Source organism: Callospermophilus lateralis, chromosome 3 (genome assembly GCF_048772815.1).
Source record: "Callospermophilus lateralis isolate mCalLat2 chromosome 3, mCalLat2.hap1, whole genome shotgun sequence".
Classification (NCBI taxonomy): Eukaryota; Metazoa; Chordata; class Mammalia; order Rodentia; family Sciuridae; genus Callospermophilus; species Callospermophilus lateralis.
Window position 1 is genome coordinate 184,415,520 of NC_135307.1, and position 18,078 is coordinate 184,433,597.

Sequence of the window (18,078 nt, forward strand, 5' to 3'; positions counted from 1 at the left end):
TCTTTATTCCATTCATTTATTTTTATCTGGTACTGAGGAACGAACCCAAGGCCCTGTGCGTGCGAGGCGAGTGCTCTACTGCTAAGCCACAATCCCAGCCCTTACAATATCTTTTCAACAATCAAGCATGAACATCTTTCCATGTCAATACAGTGAAATCTTTCTCCTTTGAAATAGCTGTATGGTTTCTTATTGAACTGCAATTAACTGCAATTTAACTTTCTTTATTAACAACTGTCTAAGTCATTTCACCTGTTGTTTGCTACTACAAATGTTTTGCTGAATTCCTTTAGAGTCTTCTGACTATATCTATGGTATATCCTGGACATTTGGCTGTCTCAGAGGATGTGCATATTTAATATGTAAATCAATAATGCAAACTTGTCCTCCCAGAAAGATTATTTCAGTTTACAGCTCAGAGTGTGTCTGGATCTCATCTCTCCTTTTCTTCTGGTTCTTTAGAATTTTCACACTGATTAACCGAGAGTGGAACATCTGAAGAGATGCAAGCAAGAAAAAGAAATTAAACCAGGTGGGTAGTCAAGCTGTTCATGCCACTCTACCATAGCTTCACAATTTTTGCCTGAATGCCTTTTTTCTTTTTCAAGAAAGAAAACAAATAGGTTTCAAATGAAATTAGAGAAGAATTTTGGTCTCACGAAGAAAAGGCAGGATGGCTCTTTTCAGAAGTTATATAACATCATGCCGCAATTTCACAGGCATGGTTCCATTTACAGGCAGTTTCTTTATAGCATCAGAAAGACTACCTCTGGTGGCCTGATGGGTTTCTTCAGCCATGTACATGAGCAGATGGAGTCATACACAAGAGTTATGAGCAACTTTGGGTGTGACGCCAGATTTTTTTTCTCTACCTAATATTTGTTATAAAGCTATTTTTACAAAGACCAGGACAGATAATGGGAATTTTCATTGTAAGGCTGTGTTAGAGGAACCAAAGCAACAAAACCCAGCCCAAAGAAATGAGCACGACCCAGCAGTATGGTGAGAAGGGATGGTGCAGGTCCTTTCCATGTGGAAACAGTTCCATCTGGAGCAGTTCATCCAGCCTGCCAGGAAGTATGGCCACCTTGGGTCAGTGTTCATAGTTTTATGCTATCTAAATGCTTCTGGCATAAGTTAGTAATTTTAAGTCCAAGGTAACATGATAGCTAGCTTTTCATCTAAAGCACTTCTGTGAATCTGGTAAATCTCTGCCTTGTCATGTTGGGAGTACAGGGCCCAGGGTCCACGGAGGTCTTCTCACCCACCCAGGCATTCATGGATGTAACCATTAAGGACATCAGAACCAAAGGCCACACAGCTAGCCTACAGCTGTCTGGGTCTTTTCCATAGCTAGAATCGTCATAAATATGCCAGCAAGCCTGGAGATGAGTTTTTCTCTGAAGAGCTTGTCAGACCCATTGCACTTTTGTGCCTAAATTAAGGAGTGTGTTTGGAGAGTGGACTTGACGTTTTCTGTCTTCAGCACTGGGTCAGAACAGTGCAGCTGTATCTGGTGTGCAGCTTGGTGTAGATTCCTGCTGTGGCCTAGAGAAGTGCTTCTCATTTGTGCATTTATTCAGCAGTGTTTATAGAGCATCTCCTGGGAACCGGACTCTGCAAACCAGAGCAAAGTGGCAGACACAGTCTTTACCCACGAAGCTAATGGTCAGTAGATGAGTGACAGTTGCCTAGGTGCAGAGGGGACTGAGGCCAAAAGGCATGATAGAGATGGCCTGGATTGGAGTGAGCCAGAGCAAGGCTGCGGGCCTAGTGGCAGCATGGGAACATCCTGGGGGCTGGAAAGGGCACACGCTCCCCAGGAACCACACGTGCTTCTCGGGGCTTCACAGTGCAGAACAGAGGCCATGGCTAGAGTTGAGTATTCAGGTGGCTACTGAATGAGTCTGGACTTTATCTTGACAGCTCTAAGTGTGAAAGTCACTGGATATTTTTAGAGGAGAGAGGTGTGAGTGAGTAGGGCTTAGAAAGGAAACTCTCTGGGTAATAGGCTAAGTGGAGTCCCAGCCTCTTCCCTGACTACTCTCGTTACCTCTCAGTGCCTCTGTCACTCCTTTTCTTGGACCTTCAAGAAGGCAAAGATCAGGGTCTTAGAGCAGATAGTGTCCTTGAAGATGAGCAAGGGGGTGATGGTAGGTGGGTGGGGAGAGGCATCCAATGTAAAGCAAAGATTACTGGTGGCCTTGGACAGTCATTTCACAGTGTGAGCATCATCTGTTGAAGAGCAAAGGAAGTATTACCTCCTCCTCTTGCCTTTTATAGTAGTTACTTTACATGTCCAACTGGGGCTTCCAGAGGAATCTCTCTGCCTTTCTTGCCATGAAATGATTTGTTGAAACTCTCAAGAAGATACCGGGGTCCTATAGCTGTAACTTTGTCCTGTGACAAGGTGATGAGGAAGCCTTGGCCTTGAATCAGTACCCAGCTCTTCCTCCCTACAGCCTGCAGTGATCAGACTGCAGGCAGGAGGAAAGAAACACTGACTGAGGATCAGGTATATACTCAGCCACACTCACAGGCAGAAGAGCTTCTAGAACTACAATTTGTTTAAACCATATGCCAAATATTATGATAAGTACTTAAATACTTTAAAATCTCCTTTAGGGCTGGGGATGTAGCTCAAGCGGTAGCACGCTTGCCTGGCATGCGTGCGGCCCGGGTCCTATCCTCAGCACCACATGTTGTGTCCGCCGATAACTAAAAAAAAATAATAAATATTAAATTAAAAAATTTAAAAAATTCTCTCTCTCTCTCTCTCTAAAAAAAAATCTCCTTTAGTTTAGTCTTATGAAGTACATATATATTATTTTACAGATGTATTTTATAGACAAGGAAACTGAGACTCAACGACATGAGACCACTTGCTCATGGTGACACAGTTAGGAGGACATGGAAGAGCTGGAGTCTGGATCCTGTGCTCTGACCCCTGTGCATAGAGCTTGCTATTCTGCTGGCCTCCTGCAGACCTTTCAGACATTGTGGAGGCCACAGAGAAATGGGGGACAGCTCCTCTGTTCTCTTCCAAAACTTGAAAATTCTGTGCAGGGCCACTGGCCACTACTGATCTGGAACAGTTATGGAGCCAGCATGTCCATGTAGTGTTTGTGCAGTCAGCCCTTTTCTCCAAGTGCATTAAATAAAGGAGCTACCTTCCCACCTGTGGGCAAACTGCCTGGCTGCAAGGAATGGGCTTGCTCATGTCCCTGGTCATTTTCCTTCTCACCTAAGTAGAGAGAGTAGGCCATGCACACAGGGGAAGCCTGTTGAGAGTCCCTCCCTGAGCCTGCTGCCACCGGTTCTAACCTGGCCTGCCCATGAGGGTGCTCCTCATCTCCCCAAGGAGCCAAGGCCATGAGGACGGCTCCTTTGAGAGGAGGTGAGAACCTGCTGGACTGAACATTCTTCCCAGGCCCATATCTTGAAAGGACTGAGACTATGTTCACAGCAAGCCATTAAAGAATCTTCCCAGTCGAATCAATGTGATCGGAATGTCTGTGTTACCCATGGCAGTCTACAGATTTAATGTAATCCCTATCAAAATTCCAGTGGCATTTTTCGCAGAAGTAGGAAAAAATCCTAAAATTCATATGGAACCATAATAGACACTGAATAACAAAATAGTCTTGAGCAAGATGAGCAAAGTTGAAGGCATTCTGATTTTAAATTAGGGTGATAAGGAAACTAGTAATCAAAATAATGTGGTATCAGCATAAAACAATCCAATGGAACAGAATAGAAAGTTCAGAAATAAACTCATGCATGTACAATCAACAAAATATTTGACAAAGGTGTCAAAAATACACAATGGGAGAAAGGAAAGTCCCTTCAATAATTGAGAATACTGGATATCCACACACAAAAAAACCCCACATTAAATCCTGATCTTACGCCATACACAAAAAATTAACTGAAAATGAATTAGAATTTTAAATTTAAGATCTGGAACCATAAAATTCCTAGGAGAAAACATAGGGGAAATCTCCATGGCCTTGTTTTGACTATGATTTTTTGGACATGACACCAAAAGCACAGGGAAAAAAAAAATCAAAACCAAAGCAAGTGTGACTCCACCAAACTGGAAAGTTTTTATGCAGGAAAGGAAATGATCAAGAAAATGAAGGGCAACTGGACTGAGAAAAAAATATTTGTAAACAATATATCCAAATGTGTTTAATATCCAAATATATATAAGGAACTTATATAATTCAATGGCAAAAGTAACTCAGTTAAAAAATGGGAAAGGACTTAAGTAAATGTTTTTCTAAGGAAAACAGCAGGTATATGAAGAGGCACTCGACATCACTAATCATCAGGAAAATGCAAACTAAAAGTACAGTGAGGCGTCACCTCATACCTGCTAGAGACTGTTATCTTTAAAACATCAAAAGCTAGGCTATGGGTGAGTGGTGGTGCATGCCTATAATCCCAGCAGCTCAGGAGGCTGCCGAGGCAGGAGGATTGCAAATTCAAAGCCAGCATTGACAATTTAGCAAGGCCCTAAGTAACACAGTAAGACCCTGTCTCTAAATGAAATACAAAAAAGAGCTGGGGAGGTGGCTCAGTGGTTGAGTGTTCCTGGGTTTAATCCCCATCCCCCCCCCAAAAAAAAAAATCAAAAGCTAAATATTGAGGAGGAAAGAGCACACATATACATTGTTAGTGGAAATGTAAATGAATACAGCCATCAAGGAAAACAGGATTGAGTTTCCTCGAAAAATTAAAATTTCAACCTGTGATTTACAAATTCTACTTCTAGGTATTTATCTAAAGGAAATAAAAATCACTGTCTTAAAGCCATATCACTGTGGATACAGCCAGTGATGGAGCACTTGCCCAGCATTTGTGAGACTCTGGGTTCAATCCCAGCACTACCACAAAGAAAAACAAAACAAAACACTGAAGAGACACCTGCACTCCCATTTCACTGCAGTGTCACTCACAATAATCAGAATGTGGAAACTACAACCTGAGTGTCCATCAACAGATGAATGGTCAAAGAAAATGTTGTTTTAAAAAAGAAGGAAACCCTGCCATTTGTACCAACATGGATGGACATGGAGGGCATTATCCTAAGTGAAATAAGCTAGAAAGAGAAATACTGCATGATTTCATTTCTATGTAGAATCTAAAGAAGACACTCATAGAAACAGAGGTAGAAGGGTAGTTCCAGGGGCTGGGTAAGGGTGACATGGATGATAGTGATCAAAATGTTAAACTTGGGGCCAGGGTTGTGGCTCAGAGGTAGAGTGCTTGCCTAGCATGCCTGAGGCACTGGGTTTGATCGTGGCATCTCATAAAAATAAACATAAAGGTATTGTGTCCATCTACAACTAAGAAATTATTTTAAAAAAATGTTTAAACTTGCAGTTATAAGATGAGTGAATTCTGGATACCTAATATACAGTGTGGTAACCATAGTTTATAATAATATATTGTGGGGCTGGTGTTGTGGCTCAGTGGTAGAGTGCTCGCCTACCATACATGAGGCACTGGGTTCCATCCTCAGCACCACATAAATGTAAAATAAAGATGTTGTGTCCATCTAAAACTTAAGAATAAATATTTTAAAAATAATAATATATTGTGTACTTGATATTTGCTGAAAGTATAGATCTTAAGTATTCTCACATTAAAAAAAGGTAGATGTGAGATGATAGATATGGTAATTAACTTGATTGTGGTAATCATTTCACAGTGTGTACACATATCAAAACATCGTGCTTTGAATATATAAAATTTTTACTTGTAAATTGTAACTTAATAAAGCTGAAAAAAATTTAAAAATCTGCCTGATTCACTGGAAGCCATTAATCAAACCCTGAGCTGTTGTGTCAGCCCAAAGGATACGGTTATTTTTTTAGCATGTAAATAAGTGCTAAGTGCTCTTATGCCAAACCCGGGGCTGGACTTTTACATTCAGTGTCTAAATAAGTAAAGTAGAAAAGGAAGGCTCTTGGAAATGACATCATTTGGCCAAACAAAGCTGGAAAGGGGCACAACCAAGTTTTCATTCTAGTCTTTTTATTTTAGCTTCACAACTTTTATTTTTTCAACAACACCCAAGGTACTTCTCAAAGGTACTACCACCTTTTATTGTGCATCTTTTCTGAGCCAGGTGTTGTTGTTGTTGTTGTTATTTTAACTGTAGATGAACACAGTATTTTATTTACTTTTGTGTGGTGTTGAGGATTGAACCCAGTGCCTCATACATGGGAGGCAAGAACTCTGCCACTGAGCTACAACCCCAGCCCAGCGTTATGTATTTATTATTTCAAATTCTGTTACAACCTTGCATAGAATTATTCTTCCCATTTCACAGATGAAGAACTTGAGGTTCTTCATCTGTGGAATCTTGCCTTAACTAAGTAATGAAGCCTGGATTTCCACTGTCTCATGAGACAAGAATGGGCTTTCAATTCTTCCTCTCTACTTCCTCTATTCCTTACCTCTCCAGGTTCTTAGAAGGAAATGTCTCAAAAAAAAAAAAAAAAAAAAGGCAGTATTTTCTTTAATTTCACAAAAGCCCCTTGAGTTGGGGATTACTGGTAACTGTTTTACAAATGAAGAAACCAAGCCCCAGACAGTTTCAATGGTTTGCTCAGCATCACCCAGTCAGTAACCGATTTAGCCACGGTGCAGGCAGCCTCTGATTCACAGTTCGCTGTGCTCCCACACCCTCTCAGCACCACCTCCTTGCAGTTGGGGTAGAATCTCCAGCCTTATTTTTCTCTCTAGTAGTCCCAGGATGTGGAAGGCATTTTCAGCTCTTGAATTTCCCTCTTCTGGTCTACCCTGCCTCCGGCCCCTCTGCTAAAATTCCTCTCCTCTGTTGGCAGAGCAAGGTCTCACTGGCAGGAAGCTGCCTTGAGGTTGGAACTCTCCTGCTGCTTATCAGTAAAGCCTTTGGGCCTTGCCCTATGGTAGCTTCCCAAGCCACCAGGCTCGCATGCTGTTCTGACTCAGGACCCCTGGGAATCCCCTGGATGCAGATGTTCACGGTGACTAGGATGCAGCCATTAGCTCTAGGACTGTTTTTCTGGCCAAGGCCAGTGTAGGAGGGCAAACCTGTTCCAGCTTCTGTGGGAGAGTGCGCCGGTCATGTGTGGCCTAGAACTGGGGTTTTAAGCAGAGGTTTATGGGTAAGCATTAAGGATTCAAGGGCTCCCTGTAATTATGGGCAAAGCTTTGTATATACATATGTATACTTTCTAGACAAAGTGTCCCAAACTTTTCTCAGATTCTCCAGTATGCCTGTAACCTCTGACTTTTCAGAATCAGAGAGAACCCAAGTGTCGTAGGCTACTATGTCCTCTTGCACACTAGCCTCCCAGATGCCGGGCTCTTGGGAGACCACACAAGGCCTCTGGATCTTTCTGTTTAGTGGTGAACTGAGATAAATTACCTAATATTATAGAAGCTTACAGTAGTCCCATGGGATGTCCCAAAGTCCAGCCATGAAATTGCACCTTGCAGCCCGTTTCATCTACCTGAACATATGAGCTTTCTGGTTTTCTCCAGAGGGGCTGCCTCCTTTACCAGCCCCTAAACCCCACTGGCCCCAGTCCTAGGCAGCGAGAGTGGAGCTGAGAGCTGCAAGCCAGCATGGCTTGCTCTGCCACGCCCCACTCAGCACCCTGTGCATGCTGTCTCTTTTAATCCTCATGTGCCCCTGTATGCTTGAGGCTGTTATTTTACACATGGGGAAACTGAGGCATGGAGAGCTTGAGTGACTCTCTAGAGATCACACAGCCACTGAGTCATTCAGTGGTGTCTGGCTCAAGCACAGGAGCTTAACTTCCAAGCTTTGGGATGAAAGTCAAGGACAATTTTAACAAAAACTAAAGCAGAAAATGGAGTTGGCTGGTGTAGGGCATACAGCCCTGTATTGTGACACCAAGAGCATTGCCTGGTGTCACAGTTGGCACAAAAACTCATGTGGTGAAATCACTGAGGAGGGTTAGTGGGTAGTACATTAACACACCCAGTGCAAGACATGAGAAGAACGTTTCTCCATTGCCTCTCAGGGAAGCATTTCTTACAGCTTTATTGAGGTAGAACTCATGTTGCAGTTCGGTGGCTTCACTGTGTTCAGACGGTGCGGTCATTGCCACAGTTGACTTCAGCATGTTCTCCTGACCCACAAAGAAACCCGCCTCCTTCGCCAGCCCCTAAACCCCACCAGCCCCAGTCCTAGGCAGCCACCAGTCCACTGTCTGTCTCCAGATCAGGCTTTGATACCCACAGGAGTGATGGGTGGGAATCTTGGTGCTCAAGTGCCTCGTTCCCCAGGGCATAATTAGACAAATGGAATTTGACTCTAATGTATTTTATAAATGGATTTATTAGCCAAGAAACTATAAGCGTGTCTCTGATATGCCTTAATTTGGGTTGACACAGGCAGGAGGCAAGTTTTTTTCAGAGTAATTTCTACTTGTTAACGTCTCCTGTCAAGCTGACTCTGCTCAGCGAGCAGCTGTAAGGTGATGCCAGTTTTGTGGGGCCACCTTTCTGCACTGGCATCAGAACCAGTGATGGTTCAGCACAGGCTCTTCTTTCTGTCATCTGAATCCCTGGCTCAGGTTCTTGCCCTGTGTTGATGTGAAGGGCACCCGCCCAACACTCTTTGAAATTCAGGCTACAGCACAGGGAGGATCCTGTGAGGCACCTGGGGGACATGAAACTGCACCCTCTCTTGAGCCCTTTCACGCTGGCAGACCCACTGTATGTTCACCTGGCTCATCGACTTTTTTATTCTTTTAGAAAACACTCCCTGGGCACTACACACCGAGCAGCGTGCGAGGTGCTCCAAAAGGTCATCTTCCAGGTAGTTAAGGTCAGAATAGCCAAGATGAGAAAAGCCACAGGGGGAGGGATTTGGTAACAAGACAATCCTCTGACAAAGATGCGACAGAGGCAGTGTCATCCACTTCAGGGCAAAGCCATTGCCAGAACACACCACCCTAAAGAATGGATAGTGAATTAGGATTGAGGAAATGCAAGTTCAAATCTTGATTCAAGCATTAATCAATTAGAGGATTGTGGGTGGTCCACACCACCTTCTGAGCCCTGGACTCTCCACTTTGAGGATTAAATAATGTAGTGCCTCTAAAAAGTACCTTCAAGGTCATGGCTGAAAACAGTACCTACTTAGTAAAGTGGAAAGAATGACTGACAGAATGAAGGAAAGGTTTGTAATTTTCAGTGGTAGAGCATAACTCTAGGGGGCCAGCCTACTAGACCTTCTCTTTTTTCCCAGTCAGGACCTTCCTGCCACTTCAGCCACTTTAAGCTCACCTTTTTCAAGGGCTTGCATTTCCTCTGATTGTACCAAGAGTATTGCCTTGGGGGCCTTGGGCCTAGTAGCCAGCCACTCCTTCACTTTGAATCCAGGTTCCAGTTCATTCTACCTAAAGTGGGTCTAATTCTACAAGGCCACTGTGAAACTTAAATAAGGTGATATATGAAAAGCATTTGTCACCATATTAAGTATATGTATATATCAATCGTATAAATGAAGCCATTTCTACTTAATTTGTTTTTCTAAAATTTTAAATAATTTATAGTAATTATTTTATTACTGTCATTGCTATTTGTATGGTCAGGAGCCAGAACTCAGTTTTTTTTTTTTTTCCTTTTCGGGGCGTGTGTGTGTGTGTGTGTGTGTGTGTGTGTTTTGTGTAGTGCTGAGGATCAAACCCAGGACCTCATTCATGTTAGGCAAATGCTCTACCACTGAGCTACACCCCTGGCCCTCAGATGGTTATTTTAGTCATTGAGAGAGTGCCATAGTTCTTAAATTCTTATTTTCTTGGCCAATTTGTTATTTATTAATTCATTCATAGCCTTATTTCTGTTGAACTAGGAGAACCGTTGCCTGGCAGTTCCATGAAGACTCAGTATCAGGAGGGTGGTGACTGAACCAAGGACTCAGGAATCTTATGTAAACTGTGTTAACGTGGGCCAAAGGTGCAGTGACGTCTCTGGTCTGCTTGAGTAGTAACAGTTCTTGACTTGCAAACATTGCTATTCCAAAATCCAAGGGAGGTGATTATTTAATTATTTACTGATATGGTGTTTTTAGGATTCTGAACCTTACTTCTGCCTGGAAGTAGAAAGAAAAGGAGAATTTGGGTTCTTCTTCAACTTAACAGAAAGATCCCAACCCTTTCTGGCATTGCCCTTGGGCACACAATGTTTGTGCCTATGAGACCCCCTCACTGCCTCTGAGGTGTCACGCACTTTACACTAGAGAGCAGCCTCTGAGAACTGGCAATGGAAGGAAGCATTGAAGGGTTCAGTTGGAAATGTCAGTGAGGGTAAATCAAAATGAGAGCAAAATCTGGAGTGTGCCCTTGTTCTCCAGGTCCCCGAAAGATCGCCAGCCATGGTCAGTCCTCTCACTCTCTCTCCTGCTCACTGCTCCCCAGTCCTGTGGCCTCCTTGTTCATTTTATGAATGCCAGGCATGCCCTGCATGGCTCCCCACTCACTTCCTTCAGGTCCTCTTCAGGTCCCTGCACCAGTGTCACCATGATCTATTAGAGATAAGACTCTCTGTCCTCAGTGGAAAATCTCACTCTCCTGCCTTATCCTCTGTTTTAGTCATCTTTTCATCACTCACCAAAAGACTTGACAAGAACAGTGTAGAAGTGGAAAAGTTTTTTGGCTCACTGTTTCAGAAGTCTCGGTCCATAGATGGCTGATAACTCCGGGCCTGAGGTAATGCAGAACATCGTGGCAGAAGGGCATGGTAAAGGAAAGCAGCTCAGGACATGGCAATCAGGAAGCAATGAGAGAGCTCCACTCACCAGTGACAAAATAAAACCCCAAAGACATGCCTCCAGTGATCTAGCTCCTCTGGCCACATCCTACCTGCCTGTAGTTACCACCTAATTAATCCTTGATAGTGGATCAGTCCATTGATTAGGTTACAACTTTCATAATCTAATAATTTCACCTCTGAAAATTCTTGCTTTGTCTCATACATGAGCTTTTTGGGGAAACCACATATCCAAACCATAATATTCCACCCCTGCTCCCTGAAAGCTCATGCCTATCTCACAATTCAAAATACAAATCTCATTCATTTCCAGGAGTCCCCACAGTCTTTAACACTTCCAGTATTACCCAGAAGTCTAAGTGCAGAGTCTCCAGGGACTCAAGGCAAATTCTAAGCAAGAGTCCCTGTAAAACTCAAAAGCAAGTTACATGTATCCAATATATATTGGCACAGAGTAAACATTTCCATTCCACCAGTGTGGCCCTACCCCATGTCCTTGCTGTTTGTAGCCCATGTGACCTCTCTTTGCTTGTTTCCTGCTCAATTTCTTGCAGTTTTCCTCAATTAACATCCGATGGCACTGGCATCTCTTAATCTCAGGGGTCTCCATTGCAGCTTCAGCTTCCTTTCACATGTATTACCCTCTCAGGTGCTTCCCACAGGGACTCCTACACTGCTCTAGTTTGCCTGGCTTTCCAGGCCTTCCTTTGAAATCTCACCAGAAGCCTCCATGATCACCTAAATCCAGCATTCTGCATTCCTGAAGGACCAGCATCATGTGGTTGGCACCAAGGTCTGCCACCATCTCAAGCAGTAGCCAAGCCTCCTAGAACCATGGCTGCAGCAGCCCCTGAATGCCTGGGCGGCTGGGCGTGGTGAGACAACTTCCCAGGCCCCCTTGTGCAGGCAGGGTGCCCCGCTGTCTCTTCTCAAGTTACTTTTACATTCTTGAGCGTAAGATGGGTATGGTCTTGCTGATTCCTGAGATGTCCTTTTGCTTTCCTTTTTTATTTTATTGGCTGAGATCTCTTTAACAACCACAGTTTTTTTAGCCACAGTTTATACTGTTTTTGGAACCCAGGGATACTTTACCACTGAGCTAAATACCTAGCCCTTTTTATTTTTTTTTATCTTGAGATAAGGTCTCACTAATTTGCTTAGGGCCTGGCCAAGTTGCTGAGGCTTTTCTTGAACTTGCATTCCTCCTGCCTCAGCCCCCCCCCCGGGTTGCTGGGATTATAAATGTGTGCCACCGCTCCTGGCTTTACATGCACTTTTTCGGCCAAACTGCAAGTTTTCAGATCTTTCTGCCCTGCTTTCTACTCTTGATTTTCACAGTAAACTTAGCTAAAAGCTCTGCCACTGTGAATTCTGTGCTGCCTTGAAATTTTTTTCCACCAGAATAATTTCTCCATCACCTTTAAATTCAACCTCACATGAAGTCTCAGGACACAGACAAAATGTGGACAGTTTTTTTTTTTTTTTTTTTTTGCTAGAATGTAATATGAAAAGCCGCTAGTCCGATTTCCAGTAGAGTCCTCCTTCTCTTCTGAAACCTCATGAGCTCAGTCTTTACCGTCCACAGTTCTCTCAGCCTTCTGGTCTTCTGAGCTTCCACCAGAATCTCCTCTTAAACTCCACTTACAACGTTCTACAGTTTTTCCAACTTACATCTCTAAACTTTTCAAAATTCCTCCCCCAAATTACAAAAAGCTCCAAAAGCTTCTGAACCACATGGTCAATTTAGTAATAGCAACAGTCTCACTTCTCAGTACCAGTTTCTGTTTTAGTCAGCTTTTTGTCGCTGTGACCAAAAGACCTGACAAGAATAGCATAGAGGAGGAAACATTTAGTTTGGCTTACAGTTTCAGAGGTCTCAGTCCATAGACAGCCAACTCCATAGCTTGGGCACGAGGTGCTGCAGAACATCATGGCATAAGGGCATGGTGGAGAAAAGCAGCTCAGTACATAGCAATAAGGAAGCAGAGAGAAAACTTTGCTGAACAGATAACAAAAAAATAAACCCCAATGGCATGCCCCCAGTGACCCAACTTCTCCAGCCTGCCATTACCACCAATTAATCCATATCAGTGTATTAATACATTGATTAGGTTAAAGCTCTCATAACCAATCATTTTACCTCTAAACTTTCTTGCATTATCTCATACATGAACTTTTGGGGGGCACCTCATACCTAAACCATAACACCCTCCATAATACTCTTACTGCCTAATATTTTGTTTGTTAGTTGGTATGAGCCGCTCTGCCAGCATATGAACTTCATGAAGGTGGAGTATGTTTTGTTCACTGCCAAACAATTAATATAAAGGAAGAGAGTTTTAATTCCTTAAAATTATTTGAACGCCTGCACCCTGGAGCCCCCATATATGTTGTGTAGATGGATTCAATACCTTTATTTTATTTATTTCTTTAATGTGGTGCTGAGGATCGAATCCAGTGCCTCACATGTGCTAGGCAAGCACTCTACCACTGAGCCACAACCCCAGCCCTGATTTTTGAAGTTTTTAAAGATTTATATACAGTATACTGAAGTGGTCTTTCTCATCAGCTCTGTGGGCTGTTACTCTCCCTTTAGTAATAGGCTGACAAGAGCAGTGGTCCTGAGCTAGTGTTACACACACACCCATCCCCACCTGTCACTGGGAGAATAACTGGAAGGAGTTACATGTCCCATCACCACCACCTGTGAAGAGTTAAGGATTTTTGAGCTGATCTTCCTTGCTAGGCCGTGAACTTCTCTCAAGGACCTGGCTTTGTATCCATGGTGTCCTAAGCCTGGTACTGATTGAGTGATCAGTAAAATTTTGTTGAATGAATTAATATTATAGAAATAATATCTGCTTTTCATTATCCACAGTATATTTAGGGGATGCTCTTTATAGAATTCTAGAAAAATTAGAGAGGAAGCCCTGAGACGGAAGTAAATAGAGGTTGCTCTAGTTATCCACTGCTGCATAACACATCACCCCCATGGTGTAAAACAATAGCAGTAATTCATTCTTTCTCTCAGTCTCTGTGGGTGAGGGGTTTGGGCACAGATTGACTGGGTAATTCTGGCTTCAATCTCTCATGCAGTTGCAGTTAGATAGCAGCCAGGGTTGGAGCAGTGAGGGGACTGTGTAGCCAGGCTGGCCAGTCTCTCTCCATACCAGCTCAGACCTTCTCCACGTGGTCACCTCAGGGGCTAGTTTGGGCTTCCTCACAGCATGGCAGCCTCAGATTTCCAACATGCAACTGAACCTTCAAAGGCAGGTGTCCCACTGAAGACCCAGGTGGAAACTTCATTTTGGAAGTCACACAGCATCTCTCACATTGCATTTTATTTGTTGGAAATTACTCAGAGTTTGCAGGTACAGTTCAAGGGTCGAGTATTTTCCTAGCATGTTCAAAGCCCTGGGTCCAGTCCCTAGTACCCAAGGGAAAAAAAGAAGAAAAAGCTAGTTACCAAGTCCGGCTCGTTCAAAGAGATTCAAGTTAGTCTCCATTCTTTATTTCTTCATTTATTTTTTAGTTATAGATGGACACAGTGTCTTTATTTTTACTTTATGTGGCTCTAACCCAGTGCCTCACTCATGCTAGGCGAGTGCTTTACCTCTGAGCCACAACCCAGCCCTCCATTCTTTTTTTTTTTTTTTTTAATTTTTGTAATTGTAGATGGACAGAATGCCTTTGTTTTCTTTATTTATTTTTATGTGGTGCTGAGGATTGAACCCAGTGTCTTTCACGTGCTAGGCAAGCACTCTGCCACTGAGCTACAGCCCCAGCCCAGTCTCCATTCTTTTGACAGAGAAGTAACAAAGAATTTATAGACATGTTTCAAAGCTATTATAGAAGTGGCAGTTTAACCCTTCATTCACACTTGAACCCCTGAGGTTGGAGGGGAAGACCTGTGCCCTGTGGCACTCAGCCTGGCACCCGCTGAGTGGAGCTCAGCCTGCCCCTAGGCTTTTGGCAGGCCCACTTGGAAGCGCTCTCACGTTCCCTTCCTCCCCTCCCTTCACAGTAGATGAAGGCTGCCACTCTCTGGGAACTCTGCTTTGTAGGTGAGTCCCTTAGATAATGTGTAAAATGGCAGCAGGCCTGAGGAGACCCAGCGTGCCTGGCCACCAAGCAGTAGTCCAGTGGAACTGTTCTTTGTTCCCGAGACTCCACAGAAGCACAGGCTGACATGGATGAAAGTTTGCACCATGGTTCCAGTCCCCAGCCCTATATAAAACAATAATCTGTCCTGCCACAGGATATAGCTGGGGTGAGAGTTTTCAAATGTGTACCTCAAAATAATTGTTTTTACTATTGCTGTGAAGTTTGATTCCAAAAATTTGTTGGCAGAATTCATAGGCTCAGCCCAGCATCACAAGGTTTTACTTCAGCTGCAAATCCAAAGCAGAATTTTGCATCAGTGGACAAAATGCATCTGCATTTTTTTTTTAAAGAGAGAACGAGTGAGAGAGAGAGAGAGAGAGAGAGAGAGAGAGAGAGAGAGAGAATTTTTTAATGTTTATTTTTTAGTTGTCAGCGGACACAACATCTTTGTTTGTATGTGGTACTGAGGATCGAACCCAGGCCGCATGCATGCCAGGCGAGCGCACTACCGCTTGAGCCACATCCCCAGCCCCATTTGTTGTTGTTATTATTGTCTTTGTTTTGTTTTTTCTTTTTGCCAACTTAGTAGAATGTTTTCTGGGGACTTCCTTGCTTTCTTGCCCTTTCTTCATCTATGTCTTATGAGGCTGTGACTGTGGGGAAAGAAAGGCAGAAGAGGAATGTGCATGTTTAACAAACCCTTACTGGATGCCACACACATGCTAACTCAGTTCCATGCTTTGTCACATAAGAGGACAGGCTCAATCCTGCTTCACACTCTGGGTGTACAACCTCAAGCAAGCTTCTAAGCTCTCTGAACCTCGGCTGCCTCTTCTGTAAAACAGCAATGATACTTTCTGTTTTGTTGTGTTAGTGAAAATTACAAGAGATAATGGCTGTAAGATGCTTGGCACAGCCTGGCATGGAGTAGCCCTCCCTAAAGGTGGGCTCTGATTAATCCCCACAGCCACATTTAAGGCAGCTGTCGGCCCCCACCCCCACCCCTTCACAGAATTGTCATCAGTGTCGGGGGTTTCCCAGCAGCCATGGGCTATGGGGATAGAGGTTGGGACTCTAAAGCCCTTCCTGTGTCCACCTCATTTGCCTCCAGGTGTCTGAGCCTGGGCCTCCTTGGCCTGCAATAGTGGTAGGCAGAGGAACTCTGGAGACCTCAGGCCCTGCCAGTCCTAGAGCAGGAACATTTGAAAATTCCAAAGCCAGATTTGCACCTATGTACTCTGTGTCCACTAGACTCTGTAGAGAGCAGGGTGTAGAGAATGCTGGAGGCACAGGGGTTATTCTAGTGAAGGCCCTGAGGTCAGGAATTGAATTAGATATAGCCGGGTATGGTGCTGCACATTATAATCAGAGCAGCTTAGGAGTCTGAGGCAGGAGGCGAGCCTCCTGTTTGAGACCAGCCTCAGCAAATAAGTGAGGCCCCAAGCAACTTAGTGAGACCTTTTTCCTTTTTAAAATATTTTTTATTGTAGATGGATATGACATCTTTATCTTTATTTGTTTATTTTTATGTGGTGCTGAGGTTCGAACCCAGGCCTCCCGCGTGCGAGGCAAGCGCTCTACCACTGAGCCACAACCCCAGCCCCAAGTCCGTTTTTCAAAATGAAGAATGAAAAGGGCTGGGAATGTGGCTCAGTGGTTAAGTGTTCCTAGTTTCAGTCTATTTATTACATACCTACCTAAATAAATAAAAATGTTTGAGGAATTAAAGAGAGACCCATATGGCCAGAACAAAATGGGCAGAGAGAAGAAATGAGAGGAAAGAGTGCAAAGGGAGGTAGGGCCAGATCACTGTGGGACTTCCGGGGCTGGCTTAAGAGGTTTGGAGTTTGCTCAGTATGGAATAGAAAAGCATCAGGGGTTGAATGAAGCACGGGTATCACGTGGCCCAGTTTCTATTTGAGAACATCGTTCTGGCACTGTGTAGGAATCCATCGGGGGCTGAGGGGGAGAGAAGCAGGACTGCAGTGAGGGCCTCTGCAGGGGTCCAGGTGAGAAGTCATGGGAGCCAGGTGGTGCCCGTGGAGGGGAAAGCTGGCAAATCCAAGCTCTGTTTTCCAAGTAGGAATTACAGGACCTGGTGACAAACTGAATTGTATGTGGGTGGTGAAGGAGGAGGAGGATCAAGAACAGATCCAGGTTTCCAGCTCCAGCAGCCTGGGCGGCTGGCGGTGCCTTCACTGAGCTGGGGAGGCTGGAGGGGCGAAAGCTGGGGCTTGACAGGTGAAGCTTGCAGTGCTGATGACTTAGCCAGGTGCCACACAGAGGGGCTGTTAGTCACAAATGCAGAGTCTTAAGAGTTCTCGGGGGTCACAACGTACTATTTAAGGGATAGGCTAAGAACTACCCCAGGGACCACATGGAGAATAAGACGGTGGTCCTCGGGGAGGGGCTCTGACAGAAAGGTCCCCAGAGGAGGAGGCCACTGTGTAGTGGCCAGAGAGGTTGGAGGGAAGCCAGAGGGTGTGGTATCTGGTGGCCCTTGAGGTCTGAGAAGAAGTCAGTCAGAAGAGGACAGACAGTTGACTGTGGGGACTGGCAACATGGAAGTCACTGAGAGCTTTGACTGGCTCTAGCTCCCAGCCTCCCCTTCTCACCACGCCACCTCCCAAAGCAGCTGTCACCACCACCTGCCCTGGCCTACCTGTCTGCAGGGCTCTGGACCTTCTAGGTGTGCAGGCCAGGGCCCAGCTGGCTGCCTCACCCATGGCCACTCTTTGAATGGGCAGCAGGCCCTGTGCTGATGGAGCTGTGCTGATGTGTCCCTAGGGCACTAGAGAGAGCTTTGGTGCCAGCCGCCAGCGGGCTGAACGTGGCAACAGCCAGCAGCCCTACCCTGCCCTGGCTCCTCAGAACGTGTGACGCTTGGGCCCTGCCTCTTCTGCCTGTCTTAGTGCCTCTTTGGTTCTGGCCTCCTGTCCCAGAGAGAAGCCGCTGCTCTCTTTGAATGTGGGGAAGGCTGGTTCAGTAGACCCTGGTGTTGGCCTCAGGTGTCCACAGCCGTTCTTCTCTCAGAGAAGCCTCACGGAGCATTGGCCCATCCCAAGGAGGCCTCCGTCATGGCACCGAGTTGCCCTCCTGTGCTGTGTCCTCTGCAAAAGTCTGCTTGCTTTTTGCATGGTTTCCGAAAATATTTAACTTAAAAAAAAAAAAAAA

The 18,078-nt window shown here is 44.6% G+C and overlaps 1 protein-coding gene and 1 non-coding gene across 10 annotated transcripts in view; one reads left to right on the forward strand and one right to left on the reverse strand.

Moving 5' to 3' along the window:
* Nucleotides 1-18,078, forward strand: part of Pkig (cAMP-dependent protein kinase inhibitor gamma) — an 87,779-nt gene that overhangs the window by 59,288 nt on the left and 10,413 nt on the right. For 8 of the 9 annotated variants that reach the window (XM_076849128.1, XM_076849130.1, XM_076849127.1 and 5 more), the window contains one exon: nucleotides 463-532. The gene's annotated coding sequence lies outside the window, so the exon portion shown is untranslated. Of the gene's footprint in view, nucleotides 1-462; nucleotides 533-16,845; nucleotides 16,914-18,078 lie in introns of those variants that run through there. The other variant, XM_076849134.1, reaches the window with a different exon arrangement.
* On the reverse strand, nucleotides 16,432-16,503 carry Trnaa-cgc (transfer RNA alanine (anticodon CGC)). The gene has a single exon. It is a non-coding gene; the product is annotated as a tRNA-Ala (tRNA).